Raw genomic sequence first — 25127 nt, 5'->3', positions numbered from 1 at the left:
CTCTGTGGGCACAAAAGCACTAATAGAAAGTGGCAGAAGCTTTGAGACGGAGCCTAGCTGGAAGTCTTCTGGCATATGGGAGCTTGTCCTTGAGAGGATATTGGACTTCGGGCCCTCTCTTTGTGTTTCTCAGCTACCCTGGGGTAAGCAGCTTGCTCTACCACTTATTGCTTACTATGCTGAGCTGCCTAGCCACAGGCTTTCCCAAAAACCAGGCCACCTAATCCTGACTGAAAGAGACCTCCAAAACTTTGAGCTAAAATAAACATTTCTTCTTTTTATTTATTTTGTGTGTGTGTTATGTTAATAGAGAACTATAATATAGGGACCAAGAGAAGATCAGTGCCCTGATGGGGAAACAGTGCAAGACAGGCTCCTGGTGTGGTTAGCAATGAGCCCACCTCCAGGGCCCTGTAAACCCTGGAAGGAAAACTCATGCTTCAGCTGAGGCCTGATGCCTTGGCTCAAATGATGAAGCACAAGTGTGAGACCCTGTGTTCAAACTCCAGTGACACCCTCTCAAAAACAAAGCCAAAACAACCACAAGAACACATAAAGGTACAGGCTAAGTTTTGTTTGAGTCAGGGGCCTTCTGTCATTGTTGTCTGGGCTCCTCTTGATCTCCTAGGCTCAAGGAGTCCTCACCTCAAGCTCCCCATGCTGGAACTACAGGTGTATGCCACCATGTCCATCCAAGGCTAGTGATTTCAGAGCAGACTTGAATTTTAGATCAAATCTGTCACAGTGGCAATGTAGACAACAGAATAAAGGCCCACAGGCAAATCAGGAGACAACTATGGCCATCCTGGCAGGTGTCCTTGTAACCTGAACTGTCCAAAGGGACAAAGATAAAGGAAGAAGTCACGAGCTATGTAGGAAGAATGTGTGGTTGGTTGAATGTGATCAGAGAAAAGGAGTCAAGGATGATGCCTGAGTTTCTTTCTAGGGTACAAATGCAGTCCAATGATAGAATTGTAGGCTCTGTGACCCAGAATTATAGTATATACATTTTGGAGGTGAGTAGGCATGTGCTTTTGCATTTAAAAACCATATTACGCCTGGGCGCCAGTGGCTCACATCTACAATCCCAACAACTCAGGAAACTGATCTAAGGATCCCAGTTTGAAACTAGCCAGACAAGAAAGTCCATGACATTTTTATCTCCAGTTAACCATAAGAAAAAAAAAGCTGGAAGTAGAGCTGTGGCTCAAACAATAGCCCTGAGCAAAAGAAGCTCAAGGACAGTCCCTGGTCTTTGCATTCAAGCCAGGACCAGCATAAAAAAATACTAAAATAAAGGCTTAAAAAAACCAAATGCCGTATCACGCAAACAGCTGCTCACTCCAGATATTTACCTTTCAGCATAGTGCTGGCCCTCACTGACACTACTTAATGACATTGAGAGGTCTTGTTAAGCTGGGACTGGCTCAAGTTCTTTCAAAGCCCAGTGAAAGACCAATGAGCATTTACTAGAATTGCTCAGGCTATTGACTGTTTTCACTTATGTGAAAACTTAAATCCAACCCCCACCCCCTCACATTATGGAGTTTTACTTTTATGTAATCTTTTTGTGCTTCAATCTCATCCTTTCTACCTCCTGTTTATAGCCAGAAGTCTTTAACAGCATTCAGTCTGTGTTGACTCAGTCTTCCTTCACTGTTGTTTTTATCTGAGCACAGTATATTTTATACAGACAGGCAGTAGAGTGCAAGGCTGGGCATTGGTAGTTCATACCTATAATCCTAGCGACTTCGGACACTTAGATCTGAGTAATCACAGTTCCTGCCATTTCAGGCACGAAAGTATACGAGTCTCTTATCTGCAACTAACCACCCAAAAGGCTGAGAGTAGAACTGTAGCTCAAGTGGTAGAGCACTAGCCATGAACAGCACCCACACTCGGAGTTTAAGCCCTATGACCAGCATGCACGCGCGCGCACACACACACAGAGTATGGTAGTATATGCTTGCAGTCCCAGCTACTGGGAAAACTGAGGCAATAGGCTTGGAGTCTAGACGTTTAAAGCCAGGCTGGGACACATAATGGGACCCTTTATAAAAAAAGAAAATATGTGTGGATTACAAATTTTTTAACAAGATTCCAAACAGCCTACACTGTGATCCCTACTATATATTGAGTGCTGTGCCATAGATATCCAGATATCATCCACCTAAAGGAATTATAAATTATCAATTATGGTTTAATAGCCTCCATTGTAACTTAGAGTGCAACAAGGGATGGCTAATGTTGCATAGAATGAGCTTTAGAACCATCAGTGAGGATTTTTGACAAAGCAATGAGATTTAAAAAGAAAACAAATGTACCTGGATTGCCTTAAATGCTTTTCTAAAATACTCTCTCAGGAAAGTTCCTGTGCGTGAAGTAAAGTCTCTTTCTTTCAGGGCTGCCAGAATATATATATATATATATATATATATATAATTTTTTTTTTGCCAATACAACAGCTGCGCCATGCAACACGGAGCTGCTAAATGCTTTCCTTTCTCCTGGCAGTGGTTGCAGCCCCAGCCATCACAGACTAAGCTTCCAAAGTTCAGATCTTTTTTTTTTTTCTGTTGCAGATTCAATCCAGGACCTCATACATTTGAGTCATGCCCTCTACCACTGAGCCACGTCCTGACACTCAGAGTCCTTAACTGGCCTATCGCCTCACATGCACAAAGCCTTGAGGTGGGGGTGGGGAGAGGATGGTGTCTGTTTCACTGCTACAGGTTCTGGAGATGAGATTTTTTTTTTTTTTTTGGTAGAAACAATGGCTTTCTCCACAGTCTCTACACTGATGCTAGTTTCTAACTTGTGTAAATAAAAACCGCTATGGATGGTTTTTAAGAACCATCAGGAAATCAAATTTTTCATTTGTGCAACAGTGTACAAACCACTGTGCTTTTAACAACCATTTTAACAGAATAAAAGGCATTTGTGAGTCAGATGGCAGGGCTGTCTTCTGTTACTGGCATCGATAACCATGCTCAAGGCTAAGACAATAAAACAGAATCATTCTTCAATTCAAGGACAAACAGTGCCAAGCTGAGTGGTTTTTAGAAGATGTATCTTTACCAAAATAATGGTTTATCTATATAATCTATGCTTTCTGATAATGGATGCTTGTGAACCCTGGCCTGACCTCCTAAAGAGTTTCTTTTCTTTGGAATTATAAAAAGGCTCGTTTTATTGATGTTGTTTTCTTTTCTTTTTTTTTTTTTCCCTTTCTAGTTGCTGACTTATGCATTATAACCAAGATCTATACAAGAAGAGGGCAGGGGGGCTGGGAAGGTGGCTCAGTGGTAGAGCACTTGCCTTGCATGCTCAAGGTCCTGGGTTCGATTCCTCAGCACCACATAAGAAAAAAGCTGGAAGTGGCGCTGTGGCTCAAGTGGTAGAGTGCTAGCCTTGAGCTGAAGAGCTGAGGGACAGTGCCCAGGCCCAGAGTTCAGGCCCCACGACCGGACCCAAAAACAAAAAAAACAAAAACAAAAAGCAACAAAAAAAGAAGAGGGCAGGTTTGTGAATTTTAAAGTCCAGCAAAAACTTCTGTTTATATGACCCATGGGGACTGGTGGCAGTGACTGGTATAACTAAAGTTTTCTTCAAGTTTAGTGTTTCTTATAATAACAGCAGATTGATGCTTAGGGTCTGGTTGATGTTTCTGTTGTTACTTACATAGACAAGGTGGATAGAAAAGTAAATGCATAGTATCATATTCATTAATTTATCCCTCATCACTGTAATTAACGGTTGGGCTTGCTGTGAGGCTATCCTGACTTGCTTTGAGGCTATTTTGACTGCCTGTCTTGGAGTATAAAATTGCTAAAAAATAATAATAGTAAGAGTAAAGGAATTTCTGGGGATTCTGAAAGAGAAATTATAATGGAGCCAATGTAGTGAAACGGAAAAGGTGGAATAACTAGTAAGACTCAGAATCCTTTGGCTTTCTAGTGCATTGGCAAGTCCACGAGCCCCCCTTCACTCCCATTGTGTCCAGAATATGGAGAGGAGACCCTGCCGTCTGAGTGCTTCGTCTCAGCACAAGGGTGGAGGCACTAGCTTGCACAAATTGATTCTCTAAGCCTACATTTTTTAACGGAAAATGAGTATTGGACATGACTATATCCGTTTCAAAATCACCATGAGCTTTTTGCCTTAATTTTTTTCTTTTCTTTTTTCCTTTTGTGTTTTTCGTTTTGGGTGCTTGTACTGGAGCTTAAACTCAGGACTTCATACTACTGCTAAACTTATTCTGCTTAGACTGACACTCTACCACTTGACCTACAACCCCTCTTCCCCACACTGCTAGGGAAGGCTTGGGTCTTTATTTCTCCAGTTGCTGCTAGAGCAAAGCTGTAGAATCAGTAACTGTATGTGTGGGAAGGGGGGTTGGGGAGGAGTGTTGCTTCTGATTTCTCCACAGATTTGGAAGAGGCCACAAAGAGCATCTCATTAGTTTTTTGGTGTTGGGGATTCAACCCAGGGTGTCACACATGTTAAGCATGCTCTATTCCTGGGCTATCCTCCCAGCCCCTCAGTGGTTCTTATTTATTTATTTATGCATTCATTCATTGTACTGAGGCATGAATTCAGGGCCTGGGCCATGTTCTTTAGCTTTTTCTATTACTTGAGTGATACCTTGACTTCCCCTTGGTGACTCTTGAAGTGGGATCCAAGGACCAGTAGCATTGCCATCATTAGGCAACTTGCTGACAGTGTGCATTCTGGCCCATTCCCCTCCTCTTCCCCATCCCCCAAGTGCTGAATTGAGATTACAAAGGTAGGGACTCAGCCGTCTGTGTTGTTGTTGTTTGGTAGCACTGAAGCTTGAACTCAGGGTCTTGTGCTTGCTAGGGAAGTACTCTACACTCTACCACTTGAGCCTTGCCTCCAGCTCATTTTTGGTTTGGTGGCCTTCAGGCTAAGGTTTTGCTTTATGCCCAGGCTGGCCTGGGCTATAATTCTCCTAGTTGTACTTCCTCATATGGCTGGAGATGGCAGTCATGTTTCACAGTGCTGATGTATCGCATTCATTTGTTGAGATGGAGTCTTGAGAGCTTTTATGCCCAAGCTGGCCAGCAACCTTGTTCCTCAGTCACTGTCTCCAAAGTAGCTAGGATTATAGACATAAGCTATTGCATCCAGCTCAATGTTTTAAAAGTCCCTTTAGGTGACTCTGACACATGTTAATGTTTAAAGATCACTGATCTAAATGAAGTGCAATACATAAGATTGAGTGTAAAAAGCTTCAGACTCTTGTTCTATTATGCCTTGCTTAGCTTGGTAGTTTAACTATTTGATATTTAAAAACATGCCCAAGGGCACTAGTGATAAAATGAGATTTGAAATCAGCTGAGTAAACTCTAGATGTCAGAAAGGTTGTCATATAATTAAACTTTTTTTTTTAAAACAAAGACAGAATGGCTTAAAATATAGTCCAAGCACAGAGAATTCTGAGAAAGGTAGTTTACTTATTTATTATAGGAGTACTTTATACTCCTAAAGGTAGAGGAGGAGTGGAAGGGGTTTCTGCAAAGTGTCTCCCTGGAGATATGTGACGTTTTCCAGGGTACCCCAGGCTTGGCTGAAAGAGAGATGTTTCTCCTGTGGCTGGCAGCCGTTCTCCGGTGAGAGCTCACTGCATTTTATCTTTGCGTGTTTGTTTGTTCCGCTTGGTGAACACTGGCTTTCATGCCATCTTGTTCTGTAATTCAAAACTGACTTTATAATTAGGTCTGAAAAGGACTAGTTCCCAGGCAATTCCTTTATGAAACTGGTAAAGACAGTTGCATTGGCTTTGGCTGGTTTTGATGTAATTTGTTGGAGAGGGCTGCAGGATTGCTCTGTTTTAAGTTACACGGGATTGGCCTCTCCTCCAAGTTTGTAAGGGAGAGGGGATGAGAGCTGAGCTCTTTTCTTAGGAACTCTGTATGGATGAGCAGAAGATGCTGGCACATCCTTTTCTTTCATCTTTGGACAGTAAACTCTAAATTGGTTCATATGTTAAATCCCACCTGGCTCCAGTTTAGCTGTTAAACCAGAGGGAAAACCTTTCCCAGCTAAATTATAGAAGCTATAAATGGGGGGAAGGGGTATCTAGGGAGCAGATGAAAAATGATTACTGTTGTGCTAATTCAGATCACCTCTCACAGAGACCTGATAATTATAGATAATTTGTATGCATAGAACTTGGAGATCAGATCTAATTTCTCAACAGAGAAAGTTGTTACTAAATCTGTGAATTTCTTTTGTTGCTTCAACATCTGGATGTGGAACCATCAAGGGATTGGTGTGTGTGTGTGTGTGTGTGTGTGTGTGTGTGTGTGTGTGTGTGTGTGTGTATTGTAAGGTCAACATTATAGAACCTAGGATCCCCACATTGGCTTCTATCAGAGCAACTTTATTCTGTTTTGGTTGTTTACACTTTTACTTAAGGTTTCCTCTGGAGAAGCCAGGCTTAGTGTCACCACTAATCACTAGTTACTGAGGACGCTGAAGCAGGAGGAGCTCAAGGTTGAACCTTGAAGAAGTTAGTGAAACCCTATCTCAAAAACAAAATACAAGACTGGGAAGGTGGCTCAGTAGTAGAGTGCTTGCCTTGCATGCATGAGGCCCTGGGTCCCATTCCTCAGTACCACATAAGCAGAAAAAGCCAAAAATGGTGCTATGGCTCAAGTGGTAGAGTGCTAGCCTTGAGCTGAAGAGCTGAGGGACAGTGCCCAGGTCCAGAGTTCAGGCCACATGACCGACAAAATAATAATAATGATAATAATAATGATAATAATAATGATAATAATAATAATAATGCTATAGCTGGACATTGGTGGCTCACACCTGTAATCCAACCTACTCAGGAAGCTGAGATCTGAGGAATATGGCTCAAAGCCAGCCTGCATTGGAAAGCCCATGAGACTCTTATCGCCAAATAATCACCAGAAAACCAGAAATGGTGGTAGAGTGCTAGCCTTTACAAAAAAAAAGCTCAGGGACAGTGCCTAGGCCCTGAGTTCAAGCACCCTGATCAACAACAACCAAGACTTAATGTAGCTCTAGGGGTAGAGTGCTTACCTAACAGGCCAACTGCTCTGGGTTCAATTCCCAGTCATCCTCCCCCCATGCGCGCGCGCATGCGAGCGCACGCACGCACGCACGCACACACACACACACACACACACACACACACACACGAGTTTTCCCTTGGAGGAAATATTCCACTGCTTTAAAAAGTTTGAAAACCAGTGGTATAAGACTATGGGTGTGATGTTTCACCTTTAACCTATAAATAAGGTTATGCACTGTTTGCCCACAAAGCAAGCTTCAAACACTGTAGGCAAATTATCTAGAAGCAAGGACTGGGGCCCATGGTTTCTCAGCTCCCCATGCTCTCTTCTTGTTTTACCCAAGAACTCAGATTTCAACTCTTTCTCTAGGCCCACATTACTCAAAAACTCCTGCAGCATGAAGAACCTCTGTTCTCCTTCCCTACTGAATGAAGTCTTCTCTCCCTCCTCATCCAACTGCCTGACACTTGTATCAAAGAGAGAGGCCAGCAGCAACCTTGTGAGCATATATTTTCCCTGGATACTTAGCTTTGTGACAATTTGTCTAGGCTTACACAAAACAGTTCTCTGTGCATATTTGTGCATATTATGCAAAGTAATGGGTTTAATTGTGGTATTTTCAAACTTCTTTTCACCTCTTATTACTCTTTCTAGCTCTCTTGGCATGCATCTTCTTCTTCTCAAATAGTCCTCCTTTTAAATTCACAGTTTAAAAAAATCTAGTTATTGCTCTCATAATGCTTATATTCAAATAGGGGGGACAAATGAGCCAGTCACAGATCAATGGGATATGATTTACACAGGAGAGGTCCACAGAGCTATAAATCATGTAATGACTAGTCACATTCCCAAAGGCCTACCTCCTAATCCCATCATCTTGGGGGTAGGATTTCAACATATAAATTTGGGAGTGCATAAACATTCAATCCATTGCAATCATGCACCAGAAAAAGTGAACAGTTGACAAACTATTTACAATCGAAAAACTTTTTTTTTTTTTTTTTTTGTCGGCCGTGGGGCTTGAACTCTGGGTCTGGGCGCTGTCCTTCAGCTCTTCAGCTCAAGGTGAGCGCTCTACCACTTGAGCTACAGCGCCACTTCCGGTTTTCTGGTGGTTTATTGGAGATAGGAGTCTCACGGTCACTCCTGCCCGGGCTGGCTTTGAACCGCGATCCTCAGATCTCAGCCTCCTGAGTAGCTAGGATTACAGGCGTGAGCCACCAGCGCCCGGCTTAAATTGATATTTTTTTGGGGTCCGGTCGTGGGGCCTGAACTCTGGGCCTGGGCGCTGTCCCTCAGCTCTTCAGCTCAAGGCTAGTGCTCTACCACTTGAGCCACAGTGCCACTGCCGGCTTTTTTCTTTTTGCTTATGTGGTGCTGAGGAATCGAACCCAGGTTTTCATGCATGCAAGGCAAGCACTCTAATACTGAGCCACCTTCCCAGCCCTACAATCGAAAAACTTTTAAAGTTATTTCTTTTTTCTCTCATTCCCCTCCGCCCCTCTTGGTTTATCCCTTGTTGTCTTTGTATTTGATTGGTCCCCGTGTCTTGTATATATGTTTATCTGATTTGGGGAAAGGAAGTGGGAACAACAAAATGGTGAGACAAAGGACAAAGGGTGAACCAATGCAATAGGGATACTCACAAGACAACAATATGTTGGGAATAAAGTTTACAACTTGGTGGGGGAATTGTGGGGAGGGAAAGTGGGAGAAAAATGAGGGAGAGGGTAGCAATGTTTGACAAGAAATGTACTTATTACTTTATGGATGTAACTGGGACCCCTCTGTACATCATTTGACAATAAAATTAAGTTTAAAAACTTTCAATAAAGTCTGTAGAGATAATGTGATTGAAATAACTTTCTAATTTTGATAAATTATAGCTTGCTAACATTTGGGAAACCTGGGTATTCTCTACTATATTTACAAGTTAAGAAGTCTGAAATTATCTCCGAATTACATAGTCAGTTCTTATTATAAAAGTGAGGTACAGAGAGGTTAGAGTTACATAAGTCAGGTAATGAGTACAAGCATTACTGTTTGGACAATGTTAGCTCTTCCCTCCCTCTCTCCCAGTTTTTCTCTCCCATCCTCATCCACAAGTTGTATAGTTCATTGTCAACATAGAGTCTAGTGAGTACCACTGCTAGGTTTTTTAAATTAAAAAAAATCTCCACTAAGCTGCGTGCCAGTGGTTCACATCTATAATCCCAGCTATGCAAGAGGCTGGGACCTGAGGATCACAGTTCAAAGCCAGCCAAGCAGACAAAACCTTGAAACTCTTGTCTCTAACTAACTAGCAAAAAGCTGGAAGTGGAGATATGGCTCTAGTGGCAGAGTACCAGCTGTGAGTGAAAAAGCTGAGTAAGAGCTCAAGGCCCTGAATTCAAACCCTACTACCAGCATACCCCTCCCCACCCACAAGTACCCCTCCCACACAAACACTAACGCAGCATGTAGTTCAGTGATAAAGTAGATGCACATCCTGGTGTATTTTTTGAAATTTCAGAGTATAAGGGTCAATAAAATCTCCTGAAAGTTGAAAGCCTTTTTTTCTCCCTGAGTGGGAGAAAAACATATCTCATATCTCATATATAGAAATGAGAATCTTTTTTATTTTTATTTATTTATTTTTTTTGTCGGTCGTGGGGCTTGAACTCTGGGCCTGGGCGCTGTCCCTAAGCTCTTCAGCTCAAGGCGAGCGCTCTACTGCTTGAGCCACAGCACCACTTCTGGTTTTCTAGTGCTTTATTGGAGATGAGTCTCACGGAATTTGTTGCCTGGGCTGGCTTTGAACCTCGAACCTCAGATCTCAGCCTCCTGAGTAGCTAGGATTACAGGCCTGAGCCACAGGTGCCGGGCTAGAAATGAGAATCTTACGGCACTAAATTTATCAGTAATTGTACTGAAAATTAGAAACATAGCAAAGTAGATTTAGTGGTGCTCTATGACCTTGTACCTGGCCAGTGCGGAACATTTTCTTTACTGTGTCCTGACTAGCTGTCTTTAACAAACAAGATATCATATAGACACCTTGAGAAAATGCCTGCTCTGCCTAGAATGACCCTTTAGAATATTTTGTCTACTCTCTTCTTTCCTCTCCCAATATGCAGAAATTGCCCTACATAATTTATATGTAACTCTACTGTGCTGCTTTCAGACTACGGCCTGAATTTAAACTCTATTCACTGTTCCTTTTTCAGAAATCTGGGAAGAGACTCGGTGATCACTTTGAGCCAGCCTTTGGGATTCTTTGTTGTTGTATACTGGAATTTGAACTCAAAGTCTAGAATTTGTTAGGCCGATGCTTAATCTAGCACATGAGCCATGCCCTCCAGCTCTCTTATTCATATGTATTTTGGAAAGAGTCTTGAGGTTTTGTCAAGCTGGTCTTGAACCTTAATCCTAATCTCTGACTTCCATGAGCTACCACGTGAACTTGGGCTAGCCATTGGAATGTGTGGTTTCCCATTGTCTGAATTTGTAATTCCCTAATGACATATACTACTGAATAGCTTTTCATGAATCTCTGGTGAATTGAAATTTTTTTCATATCTTGTGTGCACATTTTTTCCCCTGCAGGACTAAGGATTGAACCTAGGACCTTGCACGTGCCAGGCCAACACTACCACAGGAACTATGCACCCAGTAATTTTGTTTTTGAGACAAAGTCTTCTACCTTTGCTACAGCTGGCCTTGAACTCAAAATCCTCCTGTCTTTGTCTCCCAAATCTTTGGGATTATAGACATGTACCACAATGCCTTGCCCACTTTTAAATAGTATTGTTTGTTTTATTATTGAATGTTTGAGTTTTCTGTATATTTTGGATATGGGTCCTTTATCAGATATGTCTTTTACAATGATTTTCTTCTCTTTTTTTTTTTTAACCCTCTTAATGGAATTTATTTTCTATGTCTATTTTTTCCCAGAAGATAAACACCAGAGTTGGAAACAAATAAATATTACTCGGAGAATACTATGCTTTTAATGGTACTATTCACTTCACAAATGGACTTAAAGTTCAGTACACATCGTGTTACATTTTATAAGTTCTGTAATAAACTGAATTTTCATCTTGTTTATCATATTTAAGTAACATGTTATAAAATGGGTATTCTAACTAAATCATAATTAAAGCAAGTTTATCTTTTTTTTTTTTTTTTTGCTGGTTGTGGGGCTTGAGTTCTGGGCTTGCGCGCTGTCCTTCAGCTCTTCAGCTCAAGGCTAGTGCTGTACCACTTAAGTCACAGCGCCGCTTCCAGCTTTTTTTCTGCTTATGTGGTGTTGAGGAATTGAACCCAGGGCCTCATGCATGCAAGGCTAGCACTCTACCATTGAGTCACCCTCCCAGCCTGAAAGTTAATCTTTTTTGAGCAATCATCTATGGTACTTTTCCTGAAGTTATTTCAGTTATTTTAAAATAATGTTTTTGAGATAGAATTCAGATATTAATTTGAATTGAAAAAGTAGAACCAATCATGTTATAAAATGAAAACAAGATAATTGTACTGACAAAGAGGATGTTTGGCAGGTCATCTCCATAATTTGAATGTGTTGTATATTTAGCTCCAAGTGTTGAAAAATGTATTTAAAGCATGTGCTGACTATGAACATTTTACTGAAAAAAATTTGAATTGGTAGAAATAATGAAATTAAAATTGATATTGTTTTCCTAACCTTGACTAAACCCTAAGGATAAACTAGGCCTCTAAGTGAAAGAGTAAAGAGTGTAATGAATAGCAATTTAATGAGCCTTGGTTTTTGGTAGATATTCCAGAAATAAAGAAACCTAGAGAATCCTGAGGCTAAGCAAAAGCATTATATAAATTAAAGAAGCTTCTACCTCTGGCTGTCTGAAGGAAGGTCTAACCCATTTACTACCTTCTGGGTGAGTAAATATAATTTCTGATAACATAGACTTTTTAAAGTATGACTTAGAAGAAATTAAAAACCTCATCAACATTGCAATAACAAAATTACTTATTTCAATCTGCTTTATAATTGTGGTTTCTTACTGTTAAAGTCATTAAACAACAATGACCCAAAACAAGCCAAACAAGGAAGAGAGTTTATAGGAAACCTTATTCTGGCTCCAAACTCATGGATATATGAGTCAATTAAAGAAAACTATCATTGATATGTATTTCTATTAAAAATTACTTCTTAGCCCATGCTGGTAACTGATGCACTAGCAGATGAGGATCATTTGAAGCCAGCTCAGCAGGGAACCCCATGAGATTCTTATCTCCACTAAACTACCAAAAATAATGACCCCCACAAAACACCAAAGTGGAGCTGTGGCTCTAGTGATAGAGCACTAACCTTGAGCACAAAATTCACAGACAGTACCCAGTCAAGCCCATGACTGACCAAAAAAAAGCTTCTTATGTTTAATGATCTTTAATCAAATATTGTAATTCTTATTTTATATTAATAAGAATTAATAAAGTGTTAGGTATCAGATACTCATGTTTTTAATCTTAGTTACTCAAGAAGCTGAGACCTGGAGTGTCTCAGTTAGAAGCCTGATCATGCAGAAAAGTTCTCTAGGCTCCAACTTCAATTAAGTAGCAAAATACTATACTAGAAGCATAGTTCAAATGGTAGAACATCAGCTATAAGCAATGCAACAGTAAGTAAATAAACAAAATACAATAGTCAGTCAGATTAGAGCATTTTTGATACCTAGAGGACCTGTGACCTATGGTCACAGAAAATAAGATAACATTTATCATTTCAGCTTACATTAATGACTGTTTCTAAGAAGTATGATATAGTAATTAATAAAAAAGATATAAGCAAGAAATAAAAGACCATAATAGGATAAAATTCTGTGGAAGATTCAGGAAGACTTAGGGAGACTAATTTTTCAAATATTAAAGAAAAAGGAAGGCTCAGTTTGGGTCTTATTCTTAATGCATGGCAAATAATGACAACCAATTATTGTACAAGTTTTTTAGGTATGTTTAAATTTGATGCAACCACTTATTTTTAAAATGTTTATAGTATCCATTTAACATACCTATACACATAATAAAAAGTTTAGAGTATTGTTATCCCAAACACTTGAATGTCACTACGCTAGGTGCTTGTGACATAGGTCAGCTCAGCCCATTTCTGAAATAGTTTATGGTGACCTACTGTAATTATATTATTCTTGTTTTAGTTTTTACAAGCAGAGTACAGTACTTCAAGTTCATTTCATGGAGATTCAATGAATACAAATTCTTTTGCTATATTCCATAGACTCTATGACAATCCATTCACCATGAGAAAGGTGAAGTGCTTACATAAAGGCACCAATTTATAATGGCCATCTTGCTAGACAAATACTCTATCAGTAGATGTTTTTCCAACAAGGTCAGTTATAATTTAGTAGCACCAATTTGAGTCATTTTACCCAAAGCTATAGGCCCCCTTTCTTCTTCTGTGAAATTAGAGAATGGAATTGTATTCTTACAAGTTTTACATTTCTTTCATTTTTATGATTGTGTTTTAAAATAACTGGAAAAAGCCGGGCATTGGTGGCTCATACTTGTAATTTTAGCTACTCAGGAGGCTGAGATCTGCAGAATATACAAAGCCCATGAGACTCTTAACTACCACACCAGAATTAACTACATTCAACTACCAAAAACCCAGAAGTAGAATCTATGGCTCAAGTGGTAGAGTCTTGAGTGAAAAAACCAAAGGACAACACATACGCCCTGATTTCAAGCCCAGTACTGGTACAATTAAAAAAAAAAATGTATCAGCCCACGGTACTGTCTGAGAATTGCAGTTCAAAGCCAGCCCAGGCAGGAAAGTCTGTGAGACTCTTGTCCCCAATTAACCACCAGAGAACACATCCTTTAGGAATGTGTTTTTGCTTTGAACTTCTGGTTATATTACATGATAGTATGTGGTTGTTACACCATCTTTTGGGATTAGTATTTAAAATCACATTTATTGAATCAGTCATTCTAGCTAAGAGAGTTTATGAAATGCGTAACAAATTCCTAGATAACGGTACAAGGCTAGGTTAGAGTTTTAACAAGATAGCCAGGATCTTTTTGTTCTGGGTAGAATAAAAGATCCTTTATCTTTTTCTGGAAGGAGTTGGCAGCTTTCCTCAAGGACATTTCTAACTTTTCAGAATGCAAATTTTCAAGCATATTGCCTACATAAAGTTTTTTCTCTTTGGGTCTGCATGGCTTCAAGCAACAGCCAGGGGTGCTGTTAGTCACATTTTGAAGAAGTTGAGACAGAGAGACTGTCTCAGAGAATGGAAGCGGTGGCTTCCATTCACACGCAGCAGTGACAGTGAAGCATTCCACTTTCCTGAGCTCTATCAGGAACATGTCCTTGTCCTGAGTGGGAAGCAAAATATTCTGACCTCAAGACCCAGGAGGCTGAAGGTGGATCGAGTCCTAGTGTGGTGAGAGAGTTCTTGCCCTCATTCCCAACAGAAATGTCAGTAGTTTCTGCCCTGAACTGGGACAGAGAAAAGAGTGTTGCCATGGCTGCCAGAGATTGGTGATTTATGATTCTCCTCTGATGCCAAAGTCTGGATTTTAAGGGCAGTAAAAATGATCATGTATGGCCTTGAGTGGTTCATTTGTTTTCCTTCTTACAGTAAGAAAACATGAAAACAATGAGAGGAATTTCTAGAACTTTCTTGATCCTTGACCCATTCCTCTAAGCAGCTAAATGAGCCTGCGTAGTGGCCCTGGAGGCTACAGAAGGGACTTAGCAGATGATGAGTATGGACACAGCCATGCTGGGGGACCAGAAGGAACTTTAAGAGCTTTTGCTTCAAAATTGGGATGCATGTAATCCCAGCACTAAGAAGCCAAAATGGAAGGATCTGAAGGTTTGTTTTGTTTTTGCCAGTCCTGGGACTCAGGGCCGGGGCACTGTCCCCGAGCTTCTTTTGCTCAAGGCTAGCATTCTACCAATTGAGCCACAATGCCACTTCTGGCTTTTTCTGTTTATGTGGTACTGAGGAATCGAACCCAGGGCTTCATGCATGCTAGGCAAGCACTCAAACACTAAGCCATATTCCCAGCCCAAGGATCTAAAGTTTGGATGAGACTTTTCTAAAAAAAGAAAAATAATAAATTAAAATAAAGAAAACCCCCAAACCAAACTGTTGCTCTCCTACTATAAGGAAGCTCCCTAGGACTCTGCTTGGCCCTGAGGGTAATGGAAAGCACTAGGCCTTTCACCTCTGAATAGACCCTGCAGGCTTGGTCACTGAGCTTTTACTGTGGTGATGATCTGTGGAGCGAGAGCTCTCCATCTTTTTCTTGGTGACACATTATTCTACTTTTGGACTATTCAAAGGATATCAAAGCTGTGATATCAAATAACTATTCAAAATTACCAAATCTGTGATAACTACCATTCATGGAGCATTTACTATATACCTAGCCTGGTGCTTACTTATTAGGAGAGTTTATTAAAAAAAAAAAAAAAAGCAAATACATGTGGCAGAATAACTTGATTGCAAAAGTAGCTGTTATCTTGTGTTCAAGGCTACAGGCTCAACACCAAAGAATGAGAAGAACTTTTCACATTGTGTCCTAAAGCCTAGATTTCTGTTCACCTCAAAGAATGGATTTTAGAGGAGGAATACAAAGGTGCAATACCGCTGATCACATAAAATAATATTTATCAAAATGAATTCCAGGAAATGAAAACAAGAGTTTTTTTCCTTGAAAAAAATAAAATAAAGTAGCTACAATTAGGGTTGTGGGTCAGTGGTTAAAAATAATAAAAAGAATTGAATGGTCTTTATTTGTAAAGAACTAACTCACAAGTGGAAACTTAGCTGTCTAAGTTTCTTTGTCTTATTTGGTCTGAAAACTTGCATTGGATGTTCACATTTACAAAAAGAGACAATTTCATATGTAAAAAGAAATCCAGACTTCTGATTTTGCTCTTGGAAAGTCTGAGGATTCTTTTTTTTTTTTTTTTTTTTGGTTCTGGTCATGGGGCCTGAACTCTGGGCCTGGGCACTGTCCCTCAGCTCTTGAGCTCAAGGCTAGCACTCTACCACTTGAGCCACAGCACCACTTCCGGCTTTTTTCTTATTATGTGGTGCTGGGGAATCGAACCCAGGGCCTCAGGCATGCAAGGCAAGCACTCTACCACTGAGCCACCTTCCCAGCCCCAGTCTGAGGATTCTTTAACATCCAGCCTGATTCCTTTATGACAACAAACAGTTGGCCAGAGATGGAGCTCCAGTAACTTGAGAGAAGGGTAGTCTTCCCTATTGTCTCTGTTAAGTACCCCTGAATAAGGTCCACTGTATTGAGGATTATGTCTATAACTTTTTGTTTTTGTTTATCTCTGACCTAAGTATTTTCATGGGAAATTTGTATAGCAAACAGAATGATGGCTCAATTTAGATGTGGACTCTCACATTGGGACAAGAAGATAGGCTCTAGGACTCATCTATGACACAATATGGATACAAAGTCTAATAATTCAGAAAAATCCATAGAACAAATGCTCATTAAGTGATGAATAGTTGTCATATATTGTTTTAAAACAAAATATTGGACCATGTAGTCTGCAATTTGCATTTTATCTAATATAATAAACATCTTGATGAATAGTACAGACATATTTGTGGGTTAAAGAGGAAAACATGGAGGCAAGCTTACATAGTGCTTAGTTCCTTGGTGCAGCTGTTAACATATTAGTATAAACTTGGTGTTTAAAAGAACAGATTTAGTTCTTTTAGTGTTTTGAGGCCAGAAGTGTAGAATGAAAATGTCCAATGAAACTCTGTCCCAGTTTCTGGTGGCTACAGGCATTTCTCAGTAGTGACTGAATAACTCTCACCTCTCTCTCTATGTTCATGTGACTTTCTTCTCTGTGTATCTTAAATTCAATCTCCAAACCTTACCTTCTACCATTTGAGCAATATCCCACCAGCCCTTTTAATTTTCATTATTTTTCACATGGGGTCTCCTGCTTTTGCCCAGGCTAGCATTAGACTCTGATCCTCCTAATTCTGCCTGTGTTGTATCTATGAATACCAAATGCCTGGATTGCTATTTGAGATAGTCTAACTTTTTTTGCCCAGCTGGCCTTGAACAGCAATTTTCTTTACCTTGGTTTCCAAGTAGCTGTGATTATAGGCATGAGTCTCTACACCCAGTTACCTTTCTTTTATACTAACACCTAGCCTTGGATGTAAGACCCTCCAAGGTTACTCACGATGATTATGTTCTAGAACATAATTAGATCTGCAAAGACTACCCATGTAGTCTAGATGAACATATTTTTTTTAGGAGGAGGACACAATTTAACCCAGTACATATGTTAAGTATCTTTTTTCTTTTCTTTTTTTGTCGGTCGTGGGGCTTGAACTCTGGGCCTGGGCGCTGTCCCTCAGCTCTTCAGCTCAAGGTGAGCGCTCTACCACTTGAGCTACAGCGCCACTTCCAGTTTTCTGGTGATTTATTGGAGATAGGAGTCTCACGGTCTCTCCTGCCCGGGCTGGCTTTGAACCGCGATCCTCAGATCTCAGCCTCCTGAGTAGCTAGGATTACAGGCATGAGCCACCAGCGCCCGGCTGAGTATCTTTTTTCTTAAAAAAAAAATTTCTAGCTGTGTGCTGGTGGCTCATACCTATCTACTACTACGCTTATCCAAGCTACTCAAGAAGCTGAGATCTGGGATCTTGGTTCAAAGCCAGCTGGGCAGGAAAATCCATGAGACTCTTATCTCCAATAAACCACAAGAAAACCATAAGTGGTACTGTAGCTCAAGTGGTAGAGCACTAGCCTTGAGCTGAAGAGCTGAGGGACAGCACCCAGGCCCAGAGTTCAAGCCCCTCTATCGATGACAAAAAAAAAATTTAAAGAGAGTAGTTGATTTAAATTCCTGAGTCCTTTTTTATTTTCATTTGGCTACATGTGGGAAGAATTAAGCTAAGAGCAGGATGCACTTGGAATCATTGAGAAGCTCCGGGGGGATTGGTAATCCAGTGCAGGCCATACACCTAAGAATCATGCTTAGCAACCTGAGTGCACCATCCCAAGGCAGTGGTAGTGAAATTGCAGCAGTAAGGTTAATGACCTCTATCTCCAGGTTGTGGGATTTGGATTATTTAGGCATTTTTTGAGACTTAAACAGCTTCCATTGTCCAAGATGTCTAAAAAGCTGACTTCAATAAAAGGTATTTTGTTTGGCAGACATTAACAGCTCTTTGAACAGCTCTGTTTTTTTTTTTTTACTTATTCTGCCTTCCAGATTATGTCATGAAAGTTTAGGTGTGGCTGGCATCTGGAAAATTTTGGAGTCAACCCAGACCACCTAAAAATCTGGATTTTCGAACCATCCTAGAGTTATCATTTGTGATGAGAATACCTACAATCATCATTGCATGCTCTTACTCTCTTCCTCCCCTCTCTTTTTCTCTCCCTACCCCCAGAGATCAAACTCAGGGCCTGTCTATGCTAGGCAATACACTGTTGCGTTGAACTACATTCTCAGCCCTGTTATTTCACTTGAACTTCATAATAACCTTGTGGCATACATAATACTATTATCTTCATTTTACAAATGAGGAAATTAAAGCTCAAGTCAAATACTTGCCCAAGGTTCACAAGCAGCAAAGCTAGAAGTCAAAGCCAGCCATGGTGGCTCTAGAGACTGAGTGCTTCACCATTTTCTTATGTGCATCTCCTAATCCATTTAAGACACAATTGTGAAGGAGGTGAGCTTGTCCCCAGGATTCCTCTATTTCCTCTAAACTTTCCCTTTTGCTTCCTTCAGGACACAGGGTATAGAAAACATATGGATGTTTTTAGTCAGTTCAACCTCAAATATTAATTTTGTGAATGTAAATAGGCTAGATAACTCTCTGAGCCTCTGTTTTCTCATTTTAAATGGGTGACTCTACGTAATCTTAGCTTTGCAGGAGTTAGAAATGGGAGGATTATGAGTCACACCACACCCAGAAAAAAGCATAAGATCTTATCTGAAAAGACCTTATCTTAGCGAAGAGGATTGGAGGTATGATTCAAGTAGTAGAGCAAGTGTGAGGCCCTGAGTTCAAACCCCAGATCTGCCAAAAATGCTGAAATAAAATGGTCATTGTAAAAACTATTACAATAACAGTAATAGTTATTATAATAACAGGGAATACAAAAATAACTCCCTTGTGGCCAAGAGCATTGTCTACTGTCAGTTCACAACTGTGCTTCTTCCAGAAATTGCCACCAGGTAAAGGGAGTCAGTCATCCAAAATTATGCCCCTCCCCAATAGCGGCTGACATGCAATATCGTAACTGTGTGGCAGGGCACCTAGGCCACCCTCTTGAATTTGGGACAACTCTCAAGGCTCCTCTGAGCTGTGAAGGTGTCTGTGGGAGAGTTGATTGGAGTCTCTATAGCAATGGAAGTGACGGTGGTTTCTAGTGTTTGCTCTGCTCAATCCTGCGTCCTTTGTTCCTCTCAGGTACTGGCTGAGATGGCTTTCCAGAGAACCTTCTGCACTTAATCTGTTTCCGAACAACCTGGCCTACAACAGTTCATGTGTGTACCAAGTGTGACATGTACCTCAAGAAAATTTTTTTCGGGGGAATGTGGGGGTAGGAGATGGGAAGGGATGGGAAGGGGAAACAAAGGAGGAGGCAACAATGCTTGATAAGAAATGTACTCATTATCTTGCCCATGTAATTGTAACTCCTCTATACGGTATTTTCACAATAAAAATTAAAAAAAAATAAAGAACATTTTTTCCAGGATTCCCTGCTCACCTCATCTTACTGTAATGCTTCGTCTCCTGGGAGAGCTCTGAATGTCTCTGATGGCCTTTGTCTCATCAAAATTTGGCAATCCCAGCATTATTTACCATAACAAAGATATGGAACCAACACAGATGCCCCTCAGTAGATGAATGTGTCAAGAAAATGTTACATATATATCACTATATATATATACAATTCCATTGCATATATATATACATCTATCTATCTATCTATCTATCTATCTATCTATCTATCTATCTATCTATCTATCTATCTATCTATCTATCTATCTTCAATGGAATTGTATGCCTCCATCAGAAAAAAATGACATCGCTCCATTTGTTAGGAAATGGAAAGACTTAGAAAAAATTATATTAAGTGAAGTAAGCCAGGCCCAAAGAAACATAAGTCCCATGGTTTCCTTTATTTGCAATAACTAGTGTATGTCTGGGACAAGCAGTAAAGGTCAAAAGGTATGTACATGTGACCATATAAGATGATGTTAAGCAAAATGAACCCCAAGATAGGGAAACAAGTGGTTTTTTCTTTCTTGCTATTGTTCCTAATGTATTTATAATGTACCATGTGATTTTTTTGTTTCTTTGTATGTTCCTCCCCCACGGTATAAGCCCTGGTTTCACTGTATTTGATGTCGGTGCCCTGCATCTTGTATATACACTTCTCTAGCTTGGGGAGGGGAAAGGAAAAAACAAAATGCTTAAATATGGATATAGGTTGACCCATTGTAACAATGAGATGTACAAGACACTATGTTGAAAATTGAACCTTACAATTTAGGCAGAGGGGGAAGTGGGAAGGGGGGAGTGTAGTTGTGGAGGTGGGGAGGGAAGGGAGGGTAGGGGAAAAACAAAGGAGGAGGTAACAATGCTTGATAGGAAATGTACTCATTACCTTGGCTCATATAACTGTAACCCCTCTATACAGTATTTTTACAATAAAAAACATGTTTTTAAATATTGGCAATCCCAAGTCTTACTGCTACAGGCAAAATCTTGTCAAAAGTTGATCAGTTTGATCTAAGTGAATGCTTTTTTTTTTTTTTTTTTTTTTTGCCTGAATGAGGGTGGAGGCACATAACTTTCTAGACTGCTTTAAGTGGTCACAATATGAGAACCAATTTTAGAAGAGACCCAGTTATACCACCTAGGTAGCTGCCTATGACCCTAGACACAACAGGCTTTCAGTGAGTGTTCATTGTTGATGATGTAAGGCTGCCTCTGGCCCTGAAGAATGAATGCTCAGTTTTTGGATTCTGAATGGATGAAATTCCAAAACTGGACATAGACACTTTCAAACAATAAATGCCTTGAGAACTTCACACAATTCGGGATTTTTGCACTATCAGCAACATGCTGATGAGAAATCTGAGCACCGTGTTCTAAAAATGCTGGGGTGGAGATGGAGCAGGCGGCAGCAGCCTCAGTGAGCTGGCAGCAACACACAGCCAGTGGGTATGTGGGTTGATAGCTGCGGAATGCAGCTTGCAGTCTCTGCCCGCTGCAGGAGAAGGGTATGTGGCCAGCCCTCTGTGTTGTTATGTGAGAGGACTCTGGGCCTTCATGAAAAATTAGTGCACGGTTCTATATGATGGCCACTGCAGAGCAGTCACAGGGCTCTCCTGGACTCTGATTCTTTGTAATCGTCTAAGGTAATACACACATTGGACTTTGGTAATATGCACATTGGACTTTGCTGTCTAGAATGGCATTCTACAGCTAATGGCACCAGCCAGCTGAGAGTTTAAAGCTACTGCAGTTTAGATTTATAGGAGAGTATCCGTGAGCAATGACCTATGCTTAAAAATGAGCAAGCTGGCTGGATATAGTAGCATACATTGGTAATCCCAGCACTTGGGAGGCTGGGGGCAGATTTGTGAGTTCAAGGCCAGACTGGGCAACATGCTCAGACCCTGTCTTAAACAAACAAACAACAGACAAAATCTAAAGCAACATAGAGAGACTTTTTGGCTTGTTTTCTTGGGATGCCAAAAGGTCTGGTGCAAGACTGACCTTGTTCAAGCTGGTTTACTTACCAGCTGTATGGCCTTGAACAAGTTGCTAACCTTGTAGATCAGATCCCTCATCTGTGACCATAATTTTCCTTCACAGTGTTTGTTGTAATGACTAAGAACGTTCATTTCAAAGCCCTTTGATATAAATTGCTACTCAAATGAAAGGCATTCATGTATTGCATGAAAATCATGATATTTAAATACTTAGTTGCCTAGCACTTTTTCATTCCCAGGAAATCTTTCATATATACAGAAGAAGAATTTGTTTCTGCCTGTTCCTTGGGTAACAGAGCCCCAGTTTACGGTGGGAAATTCATCTCATGTGATTTGCTTGGCAGTGCTTTTATCTCTGCTAGTCACAAAATGAATTGTCCTCCCTGGCCACATCAGTTGGTTCAAGGATGAACATCTGATCCAACCTGGGCCTACCAGAACCTTTTCTATACCTTTTGTTAGAGTAATTGGGAGGAGTTTCTTCTTGCTGGATTTGTGGATTAGTAGTTTGTAAGGCTGGGGATACCGGAGAATATTTTTCTTGCCCCTTACAGCAGGCTTATCCAGGAAGCAGAGACAGAATCATGAAGGAATTCATGGATGTAACCATGCTAGAAAATAGCTATCTTTCTATGTTTCTTGTACTAGCTATACCTTTATATTTCTACTTTGGGGAGGCCCCAAAATTATTCCCTTCTCTTAAGTTAGTTTGAATTGGTGATTGTCATACCAAAAGAGTCCCAAGTACTGCAGGATCTAGGTTATAAGTTATGAGATAAGCATCAGAAGTATACATCTGTCTCCAAGGCGTCTACTATACAATATGGAGTCCCTGTTGCCCCACTTATAAATTAAGAGAATAATATTTACTTCTTCAAAAACTCTAGTGAAGATTAAATGTGATAACATACAAAATTCTTTCTACAGAATCCAAGAAATATTAGTTATACTGCACTGTATGTATATGTATATATACATCTATATCTATCTATACATGTATTATCTATCTATCTATCTATCTATCTATCTATCTATCTATCTATCTATCTGTCTATCTTTGCTTTATATGGCTACTTGACTTCATATAAATATGTCTCACTTCAAGGAAAATATCTATCATCTTAATTATTAGTTACTCACTGGAAAAAATTGCTTATAAAGATTTTTCTAGGGGCTGGGAAGGTGGCTCAGGTAGAGCGCTTGCCTTGCATGCATGAGGCCCTGGGTTCGATTCCTCAGCACCACATAAGCAAAAAGAAAAAAGCTGGAAGTGGTGCTGTGGCTCAAGTGGTAGAGTGCTAGCCTTGAGCTGAAGAGCTGAGGGACAGCGCCCAGGCCCAGAGTTCAGGCCCCATGACCGGACCAAAAATAAATAAATAAAATTAAATAAAATAAAGATTTTTCTAGATAGGCACCTGTGGCTCATGCCTATAATCCTAGCTATTCAGGAGGCTGAGATCAGAGGATCAAAGTTCAAAGCCAATCTGGGCAAGAAAATCTCAAGTCTGTGAGTTTCTTATCTCTCATTAAGCAGCAAAAAGCCAGAAGTGGAACTGTGGTCAAATAGTAGAGCACTAGCTTTGAGCAAAAAAATTCAAGGATTCTACCCAGGCCCAGGACTGGCACAATAAATAAATAAAATGACTTTAGTTCTGCTGTTCAATTTCTTTAATTGATATTCCTCCAATCATTTTTCATGTAATGGTTAATGTGTGGAATTCTACCATCAGAGTTTCACATATATGTTTTAAAGTGTTGAAGTAGAATATATATATATATATATATATATATATATATATATTAAAGGTACACAAGTCATAAATGTGTGTGCAGGTAGCTCTATTATGTGTGGACTTAACATTTCTTCGGATGCTTAGGAGTGATATGTTCTACTTTTAGTTTTCGAGGGATCTCTATACTGATTCCTATAGTGGCTGCATAATTTGCATTCCTACTAACAGTCTCTGAGGGTTTCTCCCCTCCTGAATTCCTGACAGCATTTGTGGTGGTGGTTGTTTTTTTTTTTCTTGATGATAGCCATTCTGACTGAGGTGAGGTGGAATCTCAATTAGTTTTTATTTGCATTGCTGCTACTATTGTTATTATTTTGGCAATACTGGGGTTTAAACTCAGAGACTCATGCTTGCTAGAGACATGTGCTACCATTGAGCCACAAATCCTAGTTATTTCTGAAATAAGATTTGCTTCTTGTTCAGATGCACATCTGGACTATGAGCCACTTATTTTATACTTCCTGCCAAAGCTGGGATGACAGGTGTGCACCACTATGCCTGGCTTCTGTTGAGATGGAGTCTCATGGACAGTCTGGAGCCTGGATTCTCCTGAGTTCAGTATGCTAGCTGTGCACAACACAGTGCCAGTTTATAAGAGGTCCAATGTATGTGCCTATGTTGGCCTCAAACTTAAATCCTCCCTAAGTAGCTAGGATTGCAAGTGTGAGCCACCAGCACAGGCCTATTAAAAAAAAATAAGTATAACTTAATTGATATGTTTAGGGCCAAACAACTTGTTTTTTTCTCTTGTCTTTCATGGAGCTTGAACTCTGGGCCTACGTGCTGTCCCTCAGCTCTTCAGCTTAAGGCTAGTGCTCTAGCCTGCGCCGGTGGCTCACGCCTGTAATCCTAGCTACTCTGGAGACTGAGATCTGAGGATCGCGGTTCAAAGCCAGCCCGGGCAGGAAAGTCTGTGAGACTCTTATCTCCAATAAACCACTCAAAAACTGGAAGTGGCGGTGTGCCTCGAGCGGTAGAGCGCTTGCCTTGAGCTGAAGAATGTAGGGACAGCGCCCAGGCCCAGAGTTCAAGCCCCATGACCGACCAAAAAAAAAAAAAAAAGGCTAGCGGTATTGAGCCACAGCGCCACTTCTGGTTTTCTGGTGGTTAACTGGAGATAAGAGTCTCAGACTTTCCTGCCCTGGCTGGCTTTGAACCCTAATCCTCAAAGCTCAGCCTCCTGAGTAGCTAGGGTTACAGGTATGAGTCACTGGTGCCCGGCTACCAAACACCTTTGAGTAGACAAATATTTTCTCATACCCACAGAACATTTATCAAAATTGATCATGTGCTAAGCCATAGTGTAAGCCCTAAAAACTTTCACAGGATTATTCTCTGACCACAAAGAAATTAAACCAGAAATCAACAACAACAAGAAAATGACTTCCTCTTATCCTGAGGTGCTCTTGTTGGGTGAGATCCCTGACTGAGACCTCCCACACACCGTGAAACAGAACCGTAGCCTCTTGAAATTAACTGTGTCCCCAC

The 25127-nt window shown here is 40.5% G+C and overlaps 1 long non-coding RNA gene across 2 annotated transcripts in view; it reads right to left on the bottom strand.

Annotated features, from left to right (window-relative positions):
* Nucleotides 1-5471: 5471 nt before the first annotated feature.
* The window catches only part of LOC138805893 (uncharacterized), a 58928-nt gene continuing 39272 nt past the window's right edge, over nt 5472-25127 (bottom strand). The window contains exon 4 of one of the 2 annotated variants that reach the window (XR_011365668.1): nt 5472-5723. This is a non-coding gene — a long non-coding RNA (uncharacterized lncRNA). The remainder of the gene's footprint in view (nt 5724-25127) is intronic. The other variant, XR_011365667.1, reaches the window with a different exon arrangement.

The sequence above is a fragment of the Dipodomys merriami genome, unplaced genomic scaffold, assembly GCF_024711535.1.
Source record: "Dipodomys merriami isolate MVZ:Mamm:240054 unplaced genomic scaffold, mDipMer1.0.p SCAF_4, whole genome shotgun sequence".
NCBI lineage: Eukaryota > Metazoa > Chordata > Mammalia > Rodentia > Heteromyidae > Dipodomys > Dipodomys merriami.
This window is presented reverse-complemented; position numbering and strand designations above follow the sequence as displayed.